This window comes from Gallus gallus, chromosome 1 (genome assembly GCF_016699485.2).
Source record: "Gallus gallus isolate bGalGal1 chromosome 1, bGalGal1.mat.broiler.GRCg7b, whole genome shotgun sequence".
Classification (NCBI taxonomy): domain Eukaryota; kingdom Metazoa; phylum Chordata; class Aves; order Galliformes; family Phasianidae; genus Gallus; species Gallus gallus.
This window is the reverse complement of record NC_052532.1, coordinates 28,460,208-28,486,695: the sequence shown is the minus strand read 5'-3', so window position 1 is coordinate 28,486,695 and position 26,488 is coordinate 28,460,208. Positions and strand designations below refer to the sequence as shown.

The 26,488-nt window shown below is 36.3% G+C and overlaps 1 long non-coding RNA gene across 1 annotated transcript; it reads right to left on the bottom strand.

Annotated features, from left to right (window-relative positions):
* Nucleotides 1-3,899: 3,899 nt before the first annotated feature.
* Nucleotides 3,900-22,367, bottom strand: LOC121107714. Its single transcript, XR_005842067.2, has 3 exons — nucleotides 22,274-22,367; nucleotides 16,830-16,903; nucleotides 3,900-4,950 (listed from the first exon to the last, which is right to left on the bottom strand). It is a non-coding gene; the product is annotated as an uncharacterized LOC121107714 (long non-coding RNA).
* Between the last annotated feature and the right edge of the window lie 4,121 nt (nucleotides 22,368-26,488).

Genomic DNA, 26,488 nt, shown 5'->3' with positions numbered 1-26,488 from the left:
ATCATGAGCAGATCCTCCTGGTAACTATGCAAATGCATATGAGGCACATGGAAGAGAGAGAGGTGATACAGGACAACGAGCATGGCTTCACCAAGGGCAGGTCCTGCATGACCAGCCTGGTCAGAGGCTGTAAGGAAGAAGGAAACACTCTTTAGCAGAATCTGTTGTGATAGCACAAGGGGAAATGGTTTCAAAATAGAAGAGGGGAAATTTAGATTGGATATAAGGACGAAGTTTTTTAGAGTAACGATGGTGAGGCACTGAAACAGGTTGCCCAGAGAGATGATGCATGGTCCCTTCCTGGAGATGTTCAAAGTCAGGCTGGACCAGGCTCTCAACAATCTGATTTATCTGTAGATTTCCCTGTTCACTGCAGGGGAGTTGGAATTGATGAGCATTAAGTGTCCCTCCCGACTTGAACAATTCTATGGCTCTATGATATTTGAACTTTATGCTTTGTTATTCCCAGACTAGGTAATTCTATATATGGTTGTGAACACTAACTTAGGGAAAAGCTAGCAAGTTTTTGGACTAATTAGAAAGATATAAGTATTTTTCTGCCTGGCAGATGTACCAGTCCCAGAAACTAAGCAAGCTGATAGGCCACAGTGATCTATCAGTAAGATTTTAACCCATTTGAAGTATTTGATGTGCATTTCTGTTTGTTTGATACTCAATTGTTCACCAGTGAGGCTATTATACATATGATCTCAGATTATTTTGCACGACTCAGCTTTTTAAAAAGTTGTGAAGTGGAATTAGAAAAGTTTCTAATTTGTATATTTTGATATTTTTAATTATTTAAATACAGTAAGAAAGAAAAGGATAATTGTCATTGAACCACACAACCTAAGAAAGTAGTACAATGTAATTAAACTTCATAGCTTATAGTATAAGTAAATTACTTGTGCAGAGCAGGAAGATTTTTCCCCTCTATTATTCTGAACATTAAATACTGGCTGCTGCCCAAGGAAGGCTAGTAAGCAAGATGGAACAGATACTTGATCAGGTGTGGCAAATTCAGGTTTCCTTCAAGAAAGGGAGCACTAATCTCACATCTGCCTTAAATACAAGGAGACATATACTGTAGCACTGAACTTCTATTTTTCTCTCCTTGTCTCTACAGTATGGCATCCCCTTGGCATTTTGTCTAAATACTTAAATCAAAGTGGTTGTCATTATGTGTCTGGTGCATCCCACAGCACAGAGGGAGATGCATTTTTTTTTTCCAATGTGACAAAGCTGTTTAAGAAACACTTTTTAGTTTAAGTATATTTGGCCATAGTGTATATCAAATAAAGTTTTCAAAATGCCCTTGGTCTTTTCTCTATGAACTTGAAATAAGATACTCAGTAAACAGACGGATCAGGTATATATAGAAATACATCAGCTAAGACCATGGTAAGATCTCTTTCTGAAGACTATTGAGATGGATTTTTGTCTTACTCTTGGGAAAACTGAAGTAGCTAAAATGCTTCAATGTATCCTTAAATCTATCCCAGTTTATTTTTTAAGCTGATGCTATGATTTTGTCATGTCATTTTAATTGTTCCCAACTGTCATCCCCATTATCCTTCCTGGTAGTGGTTATCAGTTCATAATTTCGTACTCAGTTATTTTATGATCTTCTCCACTTTAAATTCTTTAGATTTCAATTACAAAGGAAAGCACCAATTGTTCAACTTCTCCTCTCCTCTCCTCTCCTCTCCTCTCCTCTCCTCTCCTCTCCTCTCCTCTCCTCTCCTCTCCTCTCCTCTCCTCTCCTCTCCTCTCCTCTCCTCTCCTCTCCTCTCCTCTCCTCTCCTCTCCTCTCCTCTCCTCTCCTCTCCTCTCCTCTCCTCTCCTCTCCTCTCCTCTCCTCTCCTCTCCTTTAAAGATTTTAAGCTCAGGCAGAGTTAAGAAAAATGGTATATTAATTTCTATTTAGATTATCAGTATGTAATATAGTATTCCGTACTTGACAATAATTAAATTAAGTGTTTGAATTACTTAAAATAATACAACAGATATTACTGGTGTCTATAACTATAACAGTTTTACTTTTCCTTGTAAAGTCTTTTTATTCCTATTACTTCTGAAATAAATCTTAACTAAATCTTTTATTATTTTCTTAAAAAAAAAACAAAAAACAGCAAATTCATAAGTAGAGCCAGAATTTTTTTTTTTTTTTTTTAATAAGCTTAAATTTTTTTGATCCTCCTCTGATGCCCCCAGGTATCAGATCCTCTCATACTTTCTGCCCTAGGCTGCCTAATACATGGATCACTACTTTGATGACAAGTTGTTCTGTAGCACTTAATCCTCCCACAAAAAATTTTTGTTCCTCCTTCCACCCTTCAGTGCAGTGCAAGTATGATTATTTTTAGGAAAAAGTAGTAAGTTATCTGAAATGTGAAATGACAGATTTTTTTCACAGTGGACTGAAGGACAAGCTAGATCTGTTTTTAGGTAAGTGAACTGGATTTTGACAACTTTAGGCCTGTATCCTGAAAATTAATCAATCTAGTTACAAACTATTGTTGGAAGGGACTTCTGGAGAAATGGAAGAGATTTTGCTATTCTTTGTACTTGATCATTATTTGTTTGGATACTTAAGTATACATGATTTGGAATATGTCCTGGCTTGTGTAGCTTATCATTTTCACTGAATGCAATAAAAGAAATTCCTGGTGAAGTCTTAAGATCAGGAATTTGAATTAGATTGTTGAAAAATGATCCTCCTTGCAAATGCCAGGTGTAATGCCAAAAATAGCTGACCTAGTTTACTGAAGCAGAGAAATAAATAAATCACCCTTTATTCTGAGATCACAGCTGAACATTAACCTATATGTGAAACTGAGCCTACATGTACACATTTATTTCTGTCAGTGTAGAAGGAACTCAATTCTCATTCTCAGTTACGGCATTCATTATTGTTATGAAATTTATCTATTTGTTTATCTTTCAAAGCAGAAGACCCTTGTGGGTGAATGCAGATAATCGCTGGGAGAAGAAAGGGGAGAATTTGTAAACCAGGAAAAAACAATGCTTCAGGCTTTTACATGTCATCCAGTCAAAATCTGTTACGCTACAAAGATCTTCAGATGTGTATGACATTCCTGCCTACAGTGCTGAGTGTTTATATATGGGCAGATTACTCCCTAGTGTCCTCTGAAGATGATACTGGCCACACTGAATGAACTGACATTTTTCAGTATTCATTTAAGCCCCAGTTAATGCTAAATTCCACCCTTTGAGTTCAATGAATCAAAATTGAATGCTAATAATTACTGTATTTGCAATCCCACAGGCTTTACCACCCTTGAGACAGAGCATAAGCATTCAATTAAAGAGGGATGAAACTCAAAGTGCTGCCTTGTAAATTGGCCCAAATATCATACAGTAAATTACGTGTTTTTAAGGTTTACGTGAACTCATAAGATATCTGAGAGATATTGTTGCTACGGAGTCCATTAAGAAGGGGTGAATTTTTATCAATTCTAGTGAAGGCAAATGGTCTAGACAAAAAGGCTGACACATTCACTGCATGAGTATTAATATAGTCTTGATTGTCTTTTTCTCAGTATCTTCATAACTTTTCATGTGACCTTCCTTGTAAATCTTTTTAAAACTTTATCACAGTAGGAATGAAGTAAATGTTTGTGGACACTGTCACAGTTCATTATACTCCCATCACATCCTGAGACCACATATTAATATCAATATCTGAGGAAGATTCTCAAGCTTTGCTGCTTAAGATATCAGCTTTAAATAAGCTCAGTCTCTTGGGGTGATTGTTTGGGTTTGAGGAAGGAGAACAGATAAAATCACACATTTGGCAAGGAAGATACAAAAGGAACTGCTTTTAGTGAACAAGAATGAACATCTTTTCAAAAGGAAGCTTAAACAAAGGACAAAACTTGAATAAATTAGTTTATTTTGTACTTTTTCTACAGAGTGTTTTAATACTGTCCAGTAGTACAAATACGATCAAACAGCCTCTGATGATAAAAACCTACCACTATTTCTATTTATTTATTTTTTATTGGGCACACAGTACAAGCTCACTTGCAGGTATTTAGAATGTACAAAACAATTTAAGTTTGAGATCCTTTTTTTCATGTGTCAGAGCAATAGGAGATGTATTAAAAAGAGGATCTTTTTCTTTAATACCTTTAAAAAATATATATTATTTTTTTCCAGGCTATCTGACTAAGTATATGGAATAGAGTAGAACTGTAGAATCACAGAACCATAGAATCAAATAATCATTCTGAGCCATCTAGTCCAACTATTGACCCATCACCGCAATGCCAACTAAAACAGGTCCCTAAAGAAGTATGAGAAGCAAGAAGTGAGTTGTAGCTACTGAAATGTATGCCCCACCCTACACCCCCCCCCCCTTTTTTTTTCAGAAAATTTCCCTTTTGTAGATGTACATAATTATTAGTATTTATAAACTCTGTTTTTAATGTGTATTTTTCCTTATCATACGGTTATAACATGTTACTGTCTGTCACTGCATTTGTATTTTCATACATGCCCCATCTGTAAACTTCTGGTCATCTTGTTTTATTTTGGTAGGATTTGTATGTATGAAGCAAAATGTGTATGTGAGAGTATAAATAAGCAAAACCATCAGGATGGTAAAATATTCCTAAGCCTGTGGTGTCGGCCTAATTTTCCTCCTATGAAAATCAGCTGTAAAGCTCCTATTGCCTTGGGGTAAAGCTAATCTGTCGCTGAACACCTTTGAAAATCCCATCTCTGGTGCCCAGAAATCTCATTATACTACTGTAGGGCAGAAGTAATTGCTCATAGCATAAAGCAAAGTTATAACTGAGCCATAAGAAAATATGAAATTGCAAAATGGTGGAACATGAACAAAACACAGTTTAGAAGAAAAGATAGAACTTCTCTGTGAATCAAGAATGCAAGTTCCCAGTCTCTGAGTGAATCAATGGATTATACCTGGAAAGAGAGCAATTAAAAAGACAAAAAACAAAGCAAAAGTCAGGCACGTAAAAAACAAAATGACAAAGAAAAAGAAACAACAACAACAAACAACTGAACCCCACTGAAGTCAACTTGTAAGCAATTAAAAGTTTTGTACATGCATTGATTTTAAAACAATACTATTTTGAACTTTGTATCGCTGTGCTTGTGACAAGAATTCATCTTGAAAAATGAAACACTTTGAAATGCAATTAAAATCAATGTCTTTCTTTGACACAGGCCCTTTAAATACATTGTGTGTGATTTGTCTTAAAAATACACTACTTTCCGAGGAGCCTCAAGCCAGTGCCTGCAAAAAAAGAAGCGTTGGAAATGTCCTGGTTTCTACAGTGGAATGACCAGTTTCCCTCCTGCAGGAGACTGTCTGATTACTGTGGCGGTTGAGTGGTGAGGCACTGGATCAGGCTGTACACTGAGAAGTGTGGATACCCCATCTCTGGCAAAGTTCAAGTCCAGGTTGGATGGTGCGCTGCTCACTCCTACCTAGTATGAGGCAACCCTGCCCACAGCAGGGGGTTGGAGCTTAATGATCTTTAATGTCCTTTCCAACAGAAGTCATTCTATGATACTATGATTCTATTCATCTTTTCTTCATATTTTATTTTATGTTATGTTATGTTATGTTATTTTATTTTGAACCTAACTGCATAGATACATACTGTACATTGTAATTTAATTCAAGTACTGTTTAGCTGACTACACAGTAAAAGGTGCTATTCAGCCTAAATGATGGTGTCTCACTCTAAGAGAATAAAGCTCTATTGATTTGCTCTGTAGGGGTTTTTATTTGTATTGAAGGTGCTCTAACTTGTGAGGCAGAGCAGCCATTTTTAATTATTACTTGTTGGCATGGAAAGCAGAGAACTTGCAATGTAATGCAATTTCAAAATTTTACATAAACATCTACGTTCATGGACAGAGTCCTTTATCATCCCTGAATATGAAGAAAAATCAGCAGAGAACATAAGATTACATAGGTTTAGGATAAATAGCACTTGGTAAATTTGGAATTATGTCACACCTCCTCCTCAAACCCTGTGGCAACCTCTAGTCCAACTGGCAAAGCCTGATCTAGATGGGCACAAATTGCATAGTTCCATAGAGGAAAAAAATTCTTCAACTGCTTAGCATTAGCATTTTAGTCAGGCAAACTGCCACTTCATCAAAGTCTTTTACAAATCTGTCAGCATAGCAGTCGTGAATGTTAGAGTTTTCCAGCCATTTTTGAGATCAAATGTTCTCCTTTCTGCCACATTGTGTATCCTTCCTTCACACTATGATTCTATTCTCTTAGCACTTGCAATGAACTTGATATTTTTTGTTTGCCACATGGTCTAAAAAGCCATTGTTCCCTTCTTTCATGGGGGTTGCTGAGGCATTCTTCCTGAAAATCTCTCACTTGAATGCTTGAACTACATCCCTTGAAAGACAGAAGCTAAGTCACAGAGGTCTCTCAACTCTTGGCTTTGGAGGTCAATATCATATATATCAAAGGAGGAGGAAATCCCTAGGGACAAATACAGGCTCACTTCCTGCGGGAGGAATTTTTTCTTCCTATTCCATCTAAGGCAGCCACTGGAAGATGAAATCTCTCTCCAAACCTCTTAAAAATTCTATCTATTGTAATCTGTATAATAAGAGTCTGGATATTCTTATAATGTATCTAGGCTTTCAGTCATTTTAATCCCTTGGCCTCCTTTCTAGTTTAATGTCTTATTCTGTTCTTTCAGAGAACATATTATAAAACTTAATCATTTCTGCACCTGGGTATTTTAAATGTTTTACTCTGGTAGTTCTCACAGAAGAACTTAATATCTAAATTAATGCAGAAATAATTAATATTTGCAGTAAGATCAAGTTGTTTTATTCATTGCATTTGACAGAAATTTGATCTGTCAAAAGTATCTACACACATCCATTCTAACAAGCCATCAGTAAATTAATAAGAGTTTTGCCCAGTATCAAGGAAACTCGCTGTTTACCCAGGTATAATTCAATCTAAAAATAAAAAGATTTGTTACCATTATTTCTCTTCTTACTCCTCTCTAGTTTGGTGAAAATTTTGCTAGTGTTTATCAGGGAGTTGCTTCTGATATGGGATGTGGGCTAGTTTTCAGACTTTCCTTCTAAATAAAATCTACTGAACTCACTGGGAATAAATATTTTAAAAGAAATTTTGGCCACTCATGCAAATAGGAAATAATAGTTGAATATTTTAATCACCATGCAAAACTAAGTGAGAAGAAATAAAGTTTGTTTGTATTTACGAGAAATTGGACACTTTCCGAGATAAAGCAGAAACAGAAAAGGGAGGCAAGGAGAACTAGATTAAGTTACTGTTGCTTGAGAAAAGTCCCAGTGAGCAGTATCTTAAGTAGTTGGAAGTGTATCTGCTGGTGATTGGAGGCAGTTCAGAGACATTTCTTTAGAGAACAAGTGAAACAGAAACTCTTTTCCACAAAGGGCAGATGCTGCTAGGTCAGAAACTGGATTTTACAGTAAAAGGAGCAAAACAAAAACTGATGATAATATCACTGAAAAAAAAAAAAAAAATAGAGGCAAATACAGCAGCTCAGGAGGAACAAACTGAACAGATAGAGAACAGAAGGACAAAGAGCTACCCTGCCCCCTGCCCCTGCAAGCAAAGAAAGTGAAAATTGAGTTCAGATGATAGAATCACAAACACAGCAAATAAAGGAAAGGAAAAAGAAATGAGAAGTAGGAGGGAGGAGGCCTTCGAGACAAGAGGTAATACAGCAGAGACTTGTCATGAGCTGACGGTCACATCTTTGTATGATGATAGCTGGCATCAATTTTTGTACCTCTGAACATCTCCCTGGATGTGATGTTTCATTGTTACTGTTCAGGATGCTAAGAAATAATTCAGCACGAGAGCCTTCTTCTTGTTTACTTCTGAACAGCTCTTTTCTTGTTCAGAATCCTTCTGCAAATTGACAGCCATTTCTATCAGCAATTCAGCCTTTCTGCTGCTGTGTACAGTGGGGGTAATGCTCTTGTGTTCTAGGCTATTACACAAGCTCATGAAATTGTGGAGGGTGGCTGCTGTTTTGTGTCTGAATGTTTCACCCCGGCTTCCTAGGTAATAATTTAATTCTGTAGGTTTTCAAAAGTGGAAATCAGTGATTTCTAAAGAAAAACCTTTTCTGACAATCCAATCAACTAAATTAAGGCACCCATTTAATTTAAATTGCTTTTACAGAGCATTACTACTTTTTGCCACCATGTCTATTTAATTTTGCTATGGGCAAGAATCATAAAGTTCATGTTCTCAGCAAAATCCATGCAAAAGTTACAGTGTGTTAGGAGTCCATACTGTTTTTCTTCTGAAATAACAGATTTACTGGAAAGAAAAAGAGGGAGATCAGCACCCATGCCTGCAACCTTATATATATAACCCTACTTATGTCACTCTATAGAAGTATACTTGTCCTTTGCTTCAGTGTTCTACAAGACTTCAAGTTTTCTTCTTACAGAAACATTTTCATAGTTCACATTTACAGTGAAAAATTCAAAATGTATTCACGTCAACATCTCACTCAAATGATTTGGCATAGGGGACACAGGTATCACAGTTGTCATGCACCAGTGCAGCTTGTATGACTTGTCATTACTGCTCCACTGTTGCTCTCAAAACCCCTGTGCTGCTCAGAGTTGTCTTATTGCTCTAGGTTGTGAGAGAGAACAAAAATTCAAGTCAGCAGGTGGATGTTCAACTTTCAACTGTTTAATGATTATCTACAGTGTTCTCTTTAGGTCCTGACAGGTTCCTGAAGGGTTATCTAGGATTGTTTATGTGCATTCCTTTTAAAATGGTAGAAAGTGATAGTAGGAAGCAGCTGAATTGCCTTCTTTCTCTCATGAAATCATCACTAATCTTTTGTTATATGCTGAGGCTACATTTAAATAATTATTTTTGTTTTCTTGATGAACTGTTACACCAGCTTTTGGCTTGTTACACAAATTGCAGCAATTTCTTCCTTTTGTATCGGGAATGCTGAGCATTTAACTGGTGCAAAGTCTAGTCCACACTCTGCAAAAAAAGAGTGTATACTCAGAAAATACAGTGTTAAACTGTTTCCAAATTGCTAATGAGGTGCTGAGGTAAAGCAGGCTGCAGTTGTTTGGATACCAGATCTCTCTCCAGGGTGGTGAACACAAGGTTGTGTTATCATAGATGTAAGCTTATATCTACAGATATAGACCAGCAATGCATCTTCCTTCATCTCTTCCTCAGACTTACCAGGTTCACTTTCTGCATCCTGCTAAGCCCCTGACTGAAGAGGCCTCCAGATCTATCCTAAGGCCTCGCCACCACTCTGGGCTCCCAGACACTGACATTTAGCTCATTCAGAACTGTGTTCCCAGGGATTCTGCAGCAATAGTCTCTATAAAACTTGTGGAAGTAGTGAGAGTCTGGGAAAGAAGGCACCTATGTGAAAAGCAACTGTAACTATTTGCACATTAGATATAATAAGTTAGATGAATATAACATTACCTGTCGTCTTCAATAGAAATAAATGTGGGTCATTGGAATATCTCACCTAAGTTAGCCAGGGTTCAGAACTTGGGAAATCATCTTGGTTTGGCATTATCTTAAGGTAGATTGTTCACAGAGGAAAGAGCAACATTTCTCCCTGAGAAAGGGAGTGATTTAATTGCAGAGAATTATCTAAAATATGCAAGCAGACATTATGTACTTGTTAATTTCCACTGTGAGAGATGAATGAGAAACCACCATTAGACAAATATAGCCCTAAATACCGAGTCCTAAGAACTTAAATGGAGGAATCAGAGATGACCACTTCCCAGACAGCAACAGAAATCATCTTGGGCATGGGGATAATGAACTTGCATATTGTAGGATGATGCTGTAGACCAGGCACCAGGTGCTGTGACAGAGTGAGTTCAGCAGTCATCACTGACTGTGATTTGCAATGGGTATTGTTACAATAGATGTGGGCAGGTTCCATTCTTCTGGAATATCTACCCATTAGACAAGTGGGAGGGGAGAAGGGGAAGCTCACAGCTAGCATGTCTGCTATGATTTTCATGAGGAAGTACGGAGTGTACCAACCAGAAAAATAGGCTGAGGTGCCCAAAGTAGAGCAGATGCCAAGGAAATACTCAGCTCACTGTCCCCTTGCACCTCACCCTCACTTGGTGTCTTGAAAGGTCTTCTTGGTCATTCCCTTGTAGAAGCCGAAGGAGGTCTGCATGTGCAGCACATCCATCACATTTTGTAAGAAACTGATTTTAATAGAGCACTCATTTGGGATGTTTGATTCAGTGTCCACAGGAGAAGCAAGTCTTATGAAGGGCTGTTGTGAAGAGTGATGAGAATGTGTGAGATTAGCTCAGATGCTGCAGAAACTTTATGAATGAACATAGGACAAAGCAGGTTGTAAAATCTGTTTTAGTTGAGCATGATAATATCTCTGAGAATAACATGCTTGGCATGCATAATATTTTCTTGAAAGAACTGTTTTGAAAATTGTTTCAAAAAGAAATCTTGGAAATGTTTTGGAAAATATGTATGTACATATTGAAAGTATGTAATCCCCATTGGTTCCAGAAGCCAGAGGCTTAGCAACGCTCCTTCATTGAGCTAGGAAATGAGAGAGGCCAATGGCTAACAAGGGAAAGAACTGAACCGAGAACAAGACGAGAGGTAGCTCACTACAGCTAAATGACACGTCCTACCTTATCATGTGCTATAGATACAACTGACTGTATAATCCAAAGTAACTGCTCTAGTAATATCTCAACATTTTCTGCCATTCTGAATTGTGCTGTAAAAATGTTATTTATACAGATCTTATTTCTTTGTTGAGAAATCTAGTTCTTTCTTATGCAAATAATGCGGTCTCCTTCCCCATTCAGTCTAAACCCCATTTTGTTCTACTTCACCTGAACTCACTAGGGTGGAGGTGTGGAACATGTAGAATGATTGTCAACAAGTTTGTTGCAATTCCTGATGGAGGTGCTTTGTGAAAAAGGTACAAAGACCTGTTCTAAGTATACTTCTAGCCTAATTTATACCCATGACACAGATGAAGACACATCACAATGACATATACCTAGGGTAGAGTTAGATGCAGTGCTCTATTTCAGTCTTACTGTTAATGTTCATTGCAGTAGCCATTGGTACCTGTGAGAGAAACAGACTTTGTATTGCTGTAGGGATGTTTTCCTCTATGTTCCTGCAATCTTCTATTATATTTTCTTAGTACAGTAGGGAATACAGAGAATTTGCGGTCCCCTAGAGCCCAATATTTTGTGCAAAGAACACATATACCAGTTAGGAATATACAAGACATTAAAATTTGAATTCTTTTCACCAATTGTAACATGGGGAGACTATGTTAAATGCAGTGATATTTACACTTTCATTCAGTTACTTATAAGTTTGCAGAAGCAGTGAAAATGTAGTTGTAGACACGTTTATTCATACTTCAACAGTTATACCCTTGAGAATATTTCAAGCAAAACTGCATTCAAATAGACTGTTTATTTGTTTTAAGGACTTTTTTAAAATAAACAATTAAATAGTCCATCTGTTCCCAAACACTTTCAGTTAAACATCTGACTATAGACTTCTGAAAAGGCAATTTTGCTAAATTGAGCATTCTGTGTTACATGTGTATGAATCATTGATAGCTACAGGCAAGCAACAAAATTGACAAAGGCTTGGGTTTGCCAGATTTAAAGATGGTGTAAATCAGTGGAGTTACACCCACTTATGTTACGCTAGATTACTCTTATTCTTCTCAGACAAGTAGAGGATAAAAATATTCCAACCTGAAACCTGGGTTAATCTTGCAATTAGAGATCAAAACGAATGTCTCTAAAATCCTTAGGAGAGTACTTTCAGCATGCATTGGTGGAAATCACTTTCTGAAATGTCTTTATCATTATGTCATAGAATTCTTTTTCTTAGGTTTTAGTGTTGGGCAAGAAATAGCGGATACTACTATTAAAAGCAGGCTCTGCTCTAAAACCAGGGCAAATTCTAATGATATAAATGCATATAGACCAAAAATGTGTGATTAAGGATAATTTATAGTTTTCATTAAATGAAACTACTTTATTCTAAGAACAAAATGATGTTTTATTAATAGGAATTCATGATTGTTGTTAATTACACATTTAAAATGCTTTCATTTTTAATCTGTCACCAGTTTCCCATAGTAAAATGATTTGTTCCAACTTTGAATATTCTGAACTTTACTTTGCTCTTAAATTGTGTCAAGATTTTCCTTTGGGCAATCAGGTTTTTGGCAAGTATTTCTTCCATTTAACACCAACCATCCTTTGAGTCTTCATCTTATTTTCTCAGACTACTTCTTTTAATCTCGCTTTAATATTTGCAAAGGCAGAAATGCATTAGGAATACTGAAGTAAATTTTAAACTGTTGTTTTATTACCCCTGTTATTAATGAATATTTATTTGTGTAATAATGCAATTAGAAGCAGCAAATTACCTCAACATTATCATTTTTTGTGTGCGTCCAAATAAATTAAGTATTCTTTCAGGAATTTCACATAGGCTGGCAATATTTCATGAAATAATTCCTTGAAATCAATTCACTGCATTTGACTCATCAGAATGTATCTCAAGAAATCAATCTGTATATGGAAAACAGACATGGAGGCTGAACCACTTAAAATCGCAGATGGCAGGACAGATGTTACAAATGTATTATTGTTATAGGGAAAAATCAGCACTGTGAGGAAAAAATACATTATCTTCAACATAACCTGAAGATTCTAAATAGAATTGCATGAGATGAGGCAAATTCTGCTTTACTGTTCTTTTAAAGGTATTTCAAGGACATGACTAGGAACACAGTTTGGTCTTATCTGTTTCTGAATTATAGTACAGACATTATAAAATAGAAAAATCTTATTGAAGAAAAACAAACAAAAACCCAACAAAAATAAATAAGTCAGAGATAGTTAAATGGGAAAGGAACTAGATGGTCAAAGACTATAATAGCATAAAGTAGCGGGAGGTAAACATTTAAAGAGGCATTCCATCAATATGTCTGTCTCATATGCTGTTTCTGTCTCAGTGAAAATTGTCTACATCTCAGAATACTTCTTCCCAAACTTTTATAATTTCCTTTTTTCCCTTTTTTTATTTATACTTTTTTCTTGAATATAATCTCTTTTTCTTGCACGTTACCTCTGTCATTCTAAGAATTTATGCATTTAATATGATTAGGACCTCAATTTTTGCTTAACATGAGCTAGGCTGGAATTCTCTGTGAAAACAAGCAGCCAAAGAATTCCCCTTCCCTCTTATCCAGTATTATCTAGCTTTTGATACAATTTGAATTCATTCAAAATCAACCCATTCACATCCCTACAAGTTAGATGTTTCTTTGTGTGTGTGTGTGTGTGTGTGTGTGATTTTTGGTGTTCTGTTTGTTGGTTTGTTCTAAAGGAAAGAGAGGAAGCATATCTACTTGGTAAAAAGAAAGGAGAATTTGGTTCAAGGAGTGGGGCTGATACATAGTTAGCAAAGAGCTGTGAAGCAGAGGACACACATATAAGAAAATGCAGCTAAAAAGAGAAGAATAACAAATAAGTTCTTAGAAGAACTAGAAGGGTCTGAAAACTGAAAGGCTGTCGGGAAAAACATTTGGAAATATACAGATTTTCAAGTGATTGAAATTTCAAAATCAACTGATGGGCTAAAGTGGATGATATGTTGCAGGGTATAGCAAAAGCTTAGAAGCAGTAATGGGAGGGTTTGAAGTGGAGACAAGATGATACAGATCTACCTGGAGGTATAGGAAGGAAAGCATGCATTTTAGCAACAACACAAAGAAAAAAAAAAACAGTTATTTAATGGCAGCTTGCAGACAAGGGAAACAGGACAGAAATGAGACCAAAGGAAATCACAGGACATTGCAAATTAAATTAAGCCTATGGACTACGGAAGCTGTGGGAGAAAAAATGATTTCTCATATAATGTGATGACTTCACCTGTTGCCGCTCCAGTGGATTTAAGGATGAGTCACCAGGGATGAATACTGCCTTATTAATCTGAAGATAATAAAATGCTAATATGAATACTGAGTGGACAAACCAAATTAGTTAAAAAATTAGCTAGGAACACTTTATGGATGTGAAATCAAAGAATTTCCTATTGTTGTGTCCTCAGAGAACTGAACAAAGGATAACAGAAAGTAAACACAGCTTGCTGGTGCTTTCCTTTCTCATTTTTGTGTGTGAATTATGATTGTTGTAGAATGCTTCTCTACTATTTTTCCATTTTTCTTCTTGCAGTGCCAACATTAAATTGATTGTTTCAAAAATAGGAGGAACCAGACAGCTTTGCCATCAGTCTCCTGCTTCTTTTGCTTTATTGGTATGATGATAGCAGAGCTGAGCTCAAACTTCAAAATAAAAACCCAAGCTCACAGCAAAATACCTGACAACATCCAAACTCCCCAGACAAAAATGAGGATATATTCTGAATACTCGCATATCCTAAATTTATCTATTAATAAAAACACACACATGTGTAAAATATACTATTTAGAGAGTTCCCAAAATTCTCTAAGTGCTTTAAGGAACAGATTAAAAAAAAAAAAAAAAAAAAAAAAAAAAAAGGCTCCTTCCCTGAGAAACTGCAGCTTGGATTGAGATGTGAAGAAGCTAGAGAAAGAAGCAAGAAAAAGGGTGGGAGGAAGAACTCAGCAAAAGAAAATTCATGTTGTTTAGTTGCATTTCAGCTTTGGAATAGGTTGGCTAAATTCACCAGAGAAAGAAAAGTTCACTTCTGCGCTAGACTCAAAACAGAATAATGCAGAGATAAACTGAATATTGCATTTTGTTCTCCTTGGATTTAGCTTCTAAAAAAATTTGCTGAGTGTTGACATCACTTATTTAAGTGATAACTTTGCTAGCAGAGGTTTAAACTGATGTTTCAATACTTTTTCCTGTCAGTTCCATTGCATTATGAACTGAGAAAAATATTTGTTTCATCTTGCATGCAATTAGTAATCACTTTATATGGAATAATCACTTCCCCTCACCTACTTGGCAGTTGACCTTCCTTTTTGCCATGGAGGCTACCACTAGTACACTCCTGCTAACAGGCTTTTATCATGAAGACAGATTTGATCTTCCAGCATGAGGAAGCTGTCTTTCAGGTGAGCTGATTATAGAGTGTGTTAAGGTCTAAAACCAGTCCCTAAATGTTAAGAGAATTATAACCAGGTAACACCAGAATAAGGTGCTGGTGCTAGTCATTATAAAGGACATAAGCTCTCCTATAAGAACAGATAAAAGCAATAAGAGCTTAATGTGTTTTCCTTCCTCAGCTGAGAGGGTTAAAAAGAATGATACTAGATAAGTGCTAAGGAAAGAAAAAATTGTGATGCGTCTCTAAAAGACATTTCTTCTCAAGAAAAATATTCTGCTGAAGTGAAATTGCCAATGCTGCATACAGACAAGCTTTATATTAATTATCTGTGTTCATAAAGTAAGAATGATTACATCAATAAAGAGTGACTCATAGTTAAATGGTGCCTTTCAACCATACGACATCTATTGAGAACAAACACTTCTCTCCAGACTGAAGCCAGCTAATGCACTAACAACATAATTACAATGATTGCAGCTGTGACAAGGGGTATGAGTGGCTTTCAACCACAGCATAGAACAGCTTACAAGAAATGCATTTCTGTTAGTTAAGTATGTTGTAGTTTTGGTTATGAGAGCAACTAGAATGGAATTGGAGCTATTGGCTTAAACTTGATGCTGCAGAAATTGGTAGGAGTGGAATCTATTGAAACTGAAAGGAAAAAGAAATCTAAAACAAGGATAGCATTCTACTGTTATTTTTATGATCTTACTGTGCTGTCTGTGAGTGCTTTGTGTGTATATATGCAGACAAAAACAAAAACAAAAAAAAACAGTTCCTGTTTTCAGTTGCTCACCCGTGAGAAAAGAGATGAAGTGGTAGAATTCTTTTCACTGGACTCACGAGGGCCTGAGCTACTGACTCAGGGCTTCCAATACAGTTATTTGAAATAAGCAGACACTTTCAGAGTGTGATTCATTTTGCTATATTTGAAACTTTCATATTTCGGTGGGATTACTTTTAAAGCATCTGATTAGCTCCACTAGGGTGATTTGCTCATATGTGCACATACACATTGTAATAGCCTTAATCAGACCAACTGAATTATACCTTTGGATGAATAAAGACATACATATGAAGCAGTGCTAAAATAAATAGGATCATAAATCTAAGGTAGAAAATAGTCATAATATCCAGCATTAGGTACCCTGTGGGTATAAAATTGAACATGAGATTTAAGAGAGGAAAGACTGGTGCATACTTACACTGTTCTTCCTGGAATATAGACAACATGTGAGAAGCAGCTGAAAGAAGTGTGTGCCTGAAGACTTACCTTTTTACCCAACTAAAGACAGGTAGAAATGTAGTCTCCCCATAGGCATCCAATTTCTGGGCATCTCCTCTAAATTTTTTTTACACCTTCTAGGTTAAAGATAAGTCCTGTTCCTTTCCCTCTCCTCCCATTATTCTAATGTCTGAGTGCAGTGTTTCTCGGTTTTAGTAGTGCTTTGATAGCTTATCTTCCAACAAAGGCAGAAATTAACTTTGCTATTTAAAGCACTTTCTTGGTTATTACAGTCTGAAGCCTTTTCTCAATTTTCAACATACTACACATCATAATAAGTATTAGATATACATATGTTCTATTAAATTCGTAGTCTGCATTGTGGCCTTAGTTTTTGTCAGGGACTACTCGTCACAACTCATTAGTACTTACTGAAGTGCTGGAGGAGTGTTTTTTCCAAATCATGTTCCCTCTCCTTTATCTCATTCTTCTACTTTCAGAGGCACCTGGGAGCAAAACAGGTAGGGAAAAAAATAAAGTAAAACAAACAAACAAAAAACTAACAACAAAATAAGAACAGAGAACGGTTTTATGTACTGTTAGAAAAATTGAAAAGTATGATTGTGTTTCTGCATAAATCCATGATGTCCCTACCTTCTAAGCACTATTTGCACTTCTAACTATCATATCACAAAGAGAAAGAGCAGAAATTGAAAAAGTGTCAAGGCAGACAACAAATGCCCCCAAGAGCATTGAAAAACTTCTGTACGGAAGATGAGTAGACTCAGACTTTCAGACTTCTGAGACTGAGGAAAAGAAAACATCCAAATATCAATAAAACAAAAACTTACATAAAGATGGAGAGAGAATTTATTCAGTAAGTATCACAGTGAAATAAAAAGGGAGCACAGGCTGAAATCACTGAACAGCATGTTTAAAACAAATTGAGTATAATTAGTGAAAGATCAAATTGTTGCACTCGTTTTCACAAGACGCTATGGTGTCCAAAGTATAAATATATACAAAAAAGATTCAGCAAATTCAAGAGAACAGACTTGCCATCTGGGTTTGCCTTGACCTGAAAAGTCTTTGCCTTGAATACTTGTGTCTGTTTGGTCCAATAGAGTTAATTCAAGCAGTTTGTAGGCCATTCTATTTAATGACACTTTTTTGCTGAAGTTGTACCAACCTGAATTTAGAAGTCTTTTAAGAATGTGTACACAGAGATTTGAACAGTTTTTAAGGTTTATAAAAGTCATTATAGAAAAAAGAAAAGGCTTGTGAAAATGGGACCTAATTGATATATTTATTGTATTTTTCAATACTAAGTGCATTAATAAGCTAGGAACGACATGACTAGACAAAGTAGTACAGTCAGATTTTATTAGACATTCGTAAGAATACCAAAATCTTTCTCTTCCAGAATAATGTTTGCTGGAGGGGAAGTTGTAAAGCACAGAGGAAAGCACTATGAAAGACACTTTTAGACATTTTTTGTTTTCTAATGAATATAAAAATTAGGTTTTCCCCTATAATTTAAATCCATGATCCAGAACTAATGGAAACTTTGACACTTCATTAAAAGCTACCTAAATATGACTGTGCTTCTACTGCTTTGAGGTCACACTGATGATTAATTATTTTCTACACTTTGCTTTATGGAACCTGGCTACAATAAAATTTTGAGTTGGAGTACACGTGGCTAACCTGAATTTGATAAATAGTTTATTTACCCTTGGAGTTGCTTGTATGTAATTATTTTTACTGGAAACACATTGACATTTTACTTCTTATATGGTTTTCATGATTTTACCTCAATTGCAAGTAACATCTTGGCCTAAAAAATGTAAATACGATTTGTTCCATAATCTCTGCATGAAGTAGGATGGACACGACTGTGCATCAGAGAAGAATTTAAACGTCAGTTCAATGGCTGTCATAATCTTCAGAAGTGCAGACATTTAACAGTGTTGAAAAACAAAAGCTGCCATATGGCTTTCAGAGTGGTCAGACCTGACCTCAGAGGACCCACAGTCACGGTGAAATGCTCTTTTTGTTAAAATTAGAATCACAATTGCGTTTGTTGTTAACTTTACTGGTACTCTTTTCCGTGGCCCGTTGTCATTCATAAGGCACAGTAGAAAAACACTGTTACTGTGGCATAGTATTGGTCTCATGGGTGTCTGTTCTTCATCAGTATCAAGAAGAGCTCTCTTACACATACTTTTACAGCTTCCTACAAGCACAATTTATTCTGATTCTGTGCCTATACAGAATGAAATTCCATACAGGCTATCTCATGTAAAACTTACCTCATATGCTATATCTGGCTTTTTTTGAAAGCATATTTATGCTTTTTGAAAGCATATTTGAAAGCAAATCTATGCTGGATCTCCATTATGTAAGTGGTTGCATTTGAGCCTATCAACCATACTGATGCAGAACATGATATATCAAATGCTGATGACTATGACTCATGATAGCCTGTATTAAGTGGGGGAACAACCTGTTGATATCCTTGCTGTGCAACAACAATAAAAGATGCAGCACATTCTGGAGGTGAACCCTCAGAAGTTTCTAATTTTTAGTTCAGATAAGCTTGATTATATTTGGCCCCCCATAAAAAGTTGATTAGTTATAGCTTGGATCTAATAGTTTGTTAAAACAAGGAATAAAAGAAAGTACTTTTATATTCAGAAACTGCAGAAACAGTCTCAGTGAGAGTAGGGTGCTGGGAGAAGAAAAATGAGAACTAATTCCCTTCCATTTAAGAATAGCTTTGTGATTTCTGAAGTATATTCCTTTTTTTTTTTTTTTTTGTTTTGTTATTAAAACTGGAAGGAGGCTCCAGCTGTCCTCAGAACCCGTGTCCAATAGCAAGTGTTTTGGTAATGAGTTTTTGCTCCACACTTATTATAAAAAATAACTGCAGTGTCTCTGATACAATTAACTTCATTGTAACAGCTGGCAAATCCTGTTTTTTAAAGAGAGACCCTCGTTGAGCATTCGAGATGTGAGGAGGATATAAATTATAATAAAAAATCATGACATAAGAGAGACAAGACATATATGATCAGTGGTAGAATGCAACAGGCTGGATCATGCTTTTCACAGCACTTCATCAGTGCTAATAAGCATGTATTTGCATTTTTCTCTTTTTAGGAAATGTCTTATATATTCTCTTAAGTTTAAACTGCAGTTAACATGCTAGCTTGCTGAGGCCTCCTTGATACTACAAATCATTTTCATTATAAGACAGGAAGCATGAAAACAGGTTTTACTTTACTAGCAGGTATATTTGAAACCTGAAACCCAAGGATTTTTTTTTTTCTTTTTTCTTTTTTTTTTTTAAATTCTATTATTTTAAAAATTTGCTTCAGTGTATTTTCTCAGAAAATATCTTACAGTGCTAGGGTAGAAATCTAGGCAAAATTCCTACATCCTTCAAAGAAACAGGCCAGATACAGAGGAGCAAGGAATCATGACAACTTTGAAGAAAATGAAACTTTTGCCCTGCTCCATTCTGAATTCTGCCCAGCTTTTTTGAAAATCTTGGATCTAGTGTTTACCATAGCAGGAAGACCCTGCAAGTACCCTCAAGTGGTATTTCCCTAAAAGGGTAGCATTTTCACTGGGAAACTGAGCTCTGTAAGCTTTTGTCTGACTTGACACCCTAAAAAGGAATGTACAGTCCCAATACCCAAACTGCCTTGGGGGCTATAAAGTGGAGGTGTGTTCCCTTGCAGGGAACTCATGATGTGCTGAGGCAGCAGGAGTCCTTGCTTCCAAGGCTGACATCAGGGAATGCTGCAGGCTGCACCTTCCCCAGCCAGGTGAATTTGCTTCATGTTGGTGTCTGATCTACTGGGCTATGAGCTGAGAGGTCCTGGGACTCAGAGAAACTGATGGCTGCCTAGGCATGAGCCTGGACAACCTGCTCTGATATCTCCATTTCAGCAGTCAGTTTTGGTTAGGGTCTTGGTACCATCGCACAGGGTGAACAAAGTTAGTAGGGGTCAGCAGTGAGTAATTTCTCAGCACTGGTAAATAGAATGTTATGTTTCTGAGGGAGTGGGAAATGAAGAGCATGTCTAGGGGAAGTGTCCTGGATGGCACTTCACTTGAAGGTAAAAATTATTCTGATAATACATGCATGAAATAGCACTGATAATTTTTTTTTTTCTGACCATTTCATGTCCTGAGCCAAGAGACCCTGGGCTTGGTTCAAATACTCTGTTGAAGTTCAGCTGCCAGTATTATCAGCTTTCTGAGGTAGTGCAGGAGGACTGGCTCTTCCTACAGCTATGAAAGAAACAGAAATCTCTGTATGTATGTATGTAGAAACATGGGGAGCACTATGATAAGCCAAATGAATTCCAGACACAAAGACTGAAGAAGTATTAAATGGTAAAAGACACCAAACCTACCATCACTTTTAGAAAAGCCGTTATAATGTTAAATTTCCTTACATCTCACAAATCGTTTTTTTTTTTTGTTTGTTTGTTTGTTTGTTTTTTTCACTGCAAAAATGAAATTGTCTGACTTTCAACTGTGTTCTGCTGGGCTACATATGACTTTGTGATCAAGGTGGGATCAAAATGGGAATGGATCCCATCCTTGAAAGCTTTGCTGTATGCGATGCCATCACCTAGCCATACCAACACGGTTCTCTATATTTCTGTGCCTTTATTCATTCTGTGTGAAGACCAGAACTGTAATAGTGCAGCTGCCTAGGTTGTGTATGGGATAAGGTCATTTTCTGGTTTTCTGCAGTACTCCTCAGTAGTGGGCTGGTGTTTCAGGAACATCTTGTTCCAGACACGGCCCAGGCAGGATATTGAGGACACAGGTATTTTTCTCCTCTCTATCTCATATATATAGGAGTGGGAGTTTCCAGGCAGGAATCTGATGAAGTCCTTGTGCTTTTCTTATGAAGGAGATTTGGGTATGGCAGAGAAGAGTTCTCTGCCAAACTCAAACAGGATATGGCTCAGTCAGATGTAATGAGAGGAAGGAGGTGACTGTGACAAGCAGTCAGGTCTATGTGTAGGAGGTGAGCGTCCTGGAAATACTGAACTCTGGGACTTTTCTGCTGGACATACACAGCCAACGGAGATCTGTGTTTTTAGTATCCAGTTAGGTGAACTGGACCAAACCACCTTCAGCATCATCTTGAATATGTTCCTTTTTTTTTTTTAATTGCAAGGACTCCCTATCTCTTTTTGATCCCATTACATTCAGACCATACATTAAAGCAGTGGTGTGGTGTCTATCCTAGATGTTTATTCACAGTATTCTAAAACAGAAGTGGTTTCTTAGCTGACTGTATTAAAATATTCAGTGACTTATAACAATTTAACTAGGGAATACATTATTCTGCAGCTGTAGATTGACTTCCACATTACTCATTTTTCCACCAAATTTTGTGTCATTTACACAAAATTTATCTACAACAAATTCATATTATCCTTTAGATTTCACATATGCTATATTTTATAGCACAGTGCAACTATGAATCAGTATCTTCTGTCAGCTGTAGGAAGACATTTGTTTTGGTTACTCAAAAAAAATACGTAGAAATCATCCTGGGAGCTTAAGAAATAATGCAAAAGAAAGAAGAAATAATATAATAACAACATAAGAACTGTAATCTGCTCCAAGCCATGATCAATCAGTTCTTCACTGCTGCAAAACAAACAAACAAACTACAACAAAATAAACCCCAAGATACTAAATAATTCTCTTTTGGCTCATAACCTCCTTGAGAAACAAGAGAAAATAGCTGGATTGTTATTCTGCCCTTCAGATCAGCCAGCATGGGGCTCTTTCAGATCAGTTAGGGCAAAGACCAAGACAGCTTTGCCACAAGTACTTACTAAAACAAGCAGTGTGTAGTCTGAACGCTTCTGCCACTTTCTATACACGGCATGGCCCAGCTCCCTTTGACTTTCCTGTGAAGGGCTCAAAGGCCGTGAGCACTGAGAAATGTTTGTACTGCACAGAGTCTAATGATCATTCTTAAAGAGAAGCTACCATTTTTTTTTTCTGCTGCACAGACAGCTATTTTGGAGAGCTATTTTGATTTACAGATAATTTATCTTAAATAGGTTTTACTTTCTGAAATATAGCTGGGCTATTTAGGATTTTAGAGAATTCAGTTACAGCTGAGCTGAAAAATAATGAATAAACAGATGAAATACATAAGAAAGTCTGTTGATCAGTTGTCCAAGAAGCTTACTATGCTGAATAACCAGTGGTATTCCCCTGACATTATTCTGTAGTGTAGCTTAATGCATGCTATATATCCTTGAGGACTTTATTTATACATTGTTAACCAATGACCTCTATTATATGGCTACACTGAATTGTTATGAGATTGAACAGGAACAGTAGAGGATATCATTTATTTCCAAATGTAGAGTACAAAATTACAGTTAAGTTAATGTTAAGTTGGCTATCACTTGGGTGCCATTAGCAAAATAGTTCTAGTATGCTGTGTTGAAAAAATGTTTTATATACTGAAAATGCATTTTCTTTGAATATCTGAAGTTCTTAAATGGAAGACACTCTGCTGCCCTGTACTCATGTTGACATGATGGTTCAATTGTCTTCTAGAAATCTTCTATTATCATAGAACCATAGAATCATAGAATTTCTCAGGTTGGAAAAGACCTTAAAGATCATTGAGTTCAACCGCAGCCTAACCATAGTACCCTAACTCTAACAACCCTCCGCTAAATCATGTCCCTGAGCACCACATCCAAATGGTTTTTAAACACACCCAGGGATGATGACTCAACCACCTTCCCTGGGGAGCCTATTCCAGTGCTTAACAACCCTTTCTGTAAAGAAGTGTTTCCTGATATCCAACCTAAACTTACCCTGGCGCAACTTAAGGCCATTTCCCCTTGTTCTGTCACCCATTGTAGCTATGTGTAGTCAGATGTTGACATCCACGGGGAAGTCCCCAACTTTGTCAGCATGGTTTCAGCTGCAAGAATCAGTCCTTCGTGGAAGATCATATTTTCAAATGGAACTGGGAGCCAGTCTAGCAACTGCCAGCTCTGTGTTTATTCCTCTTACTGCTCTAATGGGACTCCAGCCATGACTAAGGATTAATCGATTGAATAAAATTCTGCTGGTCCAGGTCCTAATTCTGGAAAGTGATTAATTAATTGATTGTAAAAACATGCTGCAATTTTCAAAATAATAATAATAATAATAGCCATAAATAACAAGGCTGATGTGCTCTGAGGTTAGTTGAAGATTAATCATGAATCCCAGTTTGTGAATTAGAACTGGCAGGCTGTGTGAGAGTTTCAAATCTAGCACAATGGATCTCCTGGGAGCTGTTTCCAGCTTTTCTCGTTATGCAGCAGCACTGATGTTGATTGTATAAGAAACCAAGAGGTTTAAGAGAAAAAAAAAATGGGAGGACAGGAATAGTAAATCAGAAAGTTATTCCATGTTAGTGAAAACCTTTGGGAACATTGCTGGGTACTTCTAGCCTGTAAAAATTTAACCTTCAGTCAGCTGATGTTTGTACTTCCTTCTATGAAGCAAAACAAACAAACAAACAAAAAAGCACTACAACACAGATTAAATATTCATTTATATTAAATAGAGTAGACAATTCTCTGCACGGCTATCATGAATTCAGTAACTTGTTCTTATATCCTTTTTACATCCCTTACATTTTTCATCTACTGACAATGATTACACTTTCCGAATTAAAATACGCCGATCTGAAATCAACTCATATTCCCTGGCAGTATTGTTGATTTCGTACTTAAAACGATTTTCACTTCTGAGAAGGTAAAGTGCTTAGAATGCACCGGTCCATTCAAGTGTGGTTACGGAAGCACCACGATGAAATTTCACTCTGCTTGCTGGGTCACTAGAGGGAGTTCCAGGTGCATGGGAAGTGAAGGCTTTGTTCTCAAGCACCATACAAAACTCAAGGAAACCAGAAAACGAGGGGGGAAGTCATTTCTTTATTCTTAATTAGAGTATTTTATATGCATTTGTTTGCCAATAATACAAGCCTGACAAGCTAATAACTGCAGTGTTTAAAGCTTGTAATAAACTGTGTCCAGTTAAAACCCTTGTAAATAGGGAGCTTGAAAAATGCATAATACTAATGACTGTGAGCCTTTTTAAGCAATAGCAACAAAGATACATGGCCGTTTTGAGTGGCTGGTTTGCCAAAGCTGTTAAGATAGATATTCAATAAGCTAGAAATAAACCTTTTCCTCTGATGCAAAGCAATGACTCTAAAAAAGCAACATGTATTCATAAGTCCACTCATCTGATGTCAGACATTCACACATATATATAGACATGTTTCTATGTGTATATATATATACATATGCATAAATGACAAGAAGTCTTATTGTCCTAAAAGAAGTATAATTTTTTGATGAGAACAGAGATATTCTTTGGGTAAAAAGGAAAGTGGAGTAAGTACAAAGCACAGTGAATACCTTCAGTGTTTATTATTTGTAAAACTAGTGTATTTTTTATTTATTTTCAATGCTTTTAAGACAAGACCTTATCTTTACAGCACTTTAGCACATGAGAAGCTGTCAAATGACCTACCATCATAGGAAACAGGTAGCTTTGATATTTCCATCCCACAAATGAAAAAGTCATCCATTTGTAAGGGAGGATGAATAAATTCTTATGGATCAATGCTTCCTTATTTCAGTGTAAGACTTTCTTTCTTTGTCTTTAAAGCATAGATATGATGGACATGTGTATAGATTCTGTGGACATCCTCGGGAAAAAACTCCAGCCATGATTGGACCAGCTGCTTTTTTAATGACAAGGTATGTTAGGATTCTGATAAAGGGTCTTTATTACCTCTACTCATGTTTATGGCCACAGCAAAAATATTTAACAAACAAAATTTTTTGAATTAGGACATACTGATACGTCTTAATCTTTGTGCAATGAACTTCGTGATACTGAGTTGTTATACTCTACTTCGGAGAAAAACTGATGAGACTACCCATAAAGGTGACCTAGTTATCGTGGAAAAATGCTGACAGAAAATATCTGCTAAGAGACTGACAGAAGGTCAATCAACAGGCCAGGCAGCACTTCAGGTTGAGACAAAAAATCAGTTTTCTCAGTGAACCTGCAAGTGCACACAGGTGTCCCTATTTTGTTCCCACGAACAAGCTGAATTAAGTCTGTGAATGTTCTATAAATATGCACACAGATGCGCATAAGCAGGACTAGGATGGAACTTATATTTTGGTCTAAGTAGTAGTTATGGGAGATATTCATTTCCCATTTAGCTAGACAACACATAAAGCAGCCTTTCAGTATCAGTTGTACGTATCCGCATTCCTAGTACAGTGTTGTTGTTTTGTTGTGTGCTTTTTTTTTTTTTTAATATAATGTGCTGTTCTTTTTCTTTCCTGGGATTTATTCCCACATACTAAGCAAACTTTAAAATTTGCATCTTTGAAATACTGCATTTTACAGAATGCTTCCATACAGATACCACAAAATAACTTAAAGTATCATCAGGATGTAATGAAATCTCATCAAATGTGCTTTAATATGCTTTATCAAAATTCTGAACTTGTTACATGTACATGATATATATTATAAATTATATTTAGGGTATATTACAATAAACTTTTATTTCAGCATCACTCCATGATTTTCACAGAGAGTGAAATTAATAAAATATTCCCTTCAGATCTTTTTCTTCACAATGGAGGCTACATGCCAATGGTGCTGTAGAAAACAGAAAAACTTTGTATTTTTATTGTACAGTGACTGATGATATACAAATTTATGGCTCATTAGAATAAACCAGACCGTCCTAGAACTTTCAAAAATGTTAGTCTTTGGCTTGGCACAGTATTCACACAGTTCTTACATAAACTATGAGGAAAAAGGAGAGAAGCTTTATATTCAAGGATATTGTTTTCTGGTGAGTACTGCCACACATTTATATGTATTGTTAGGTATGCAAAAGTGCTACACTTTTTAATTTATAGTATTATTGTTATAAAAATAACAATTGTTTAGTGAATGGCATTGTAAGTGGTTATTGTTTAGTGGATGGCATTGTA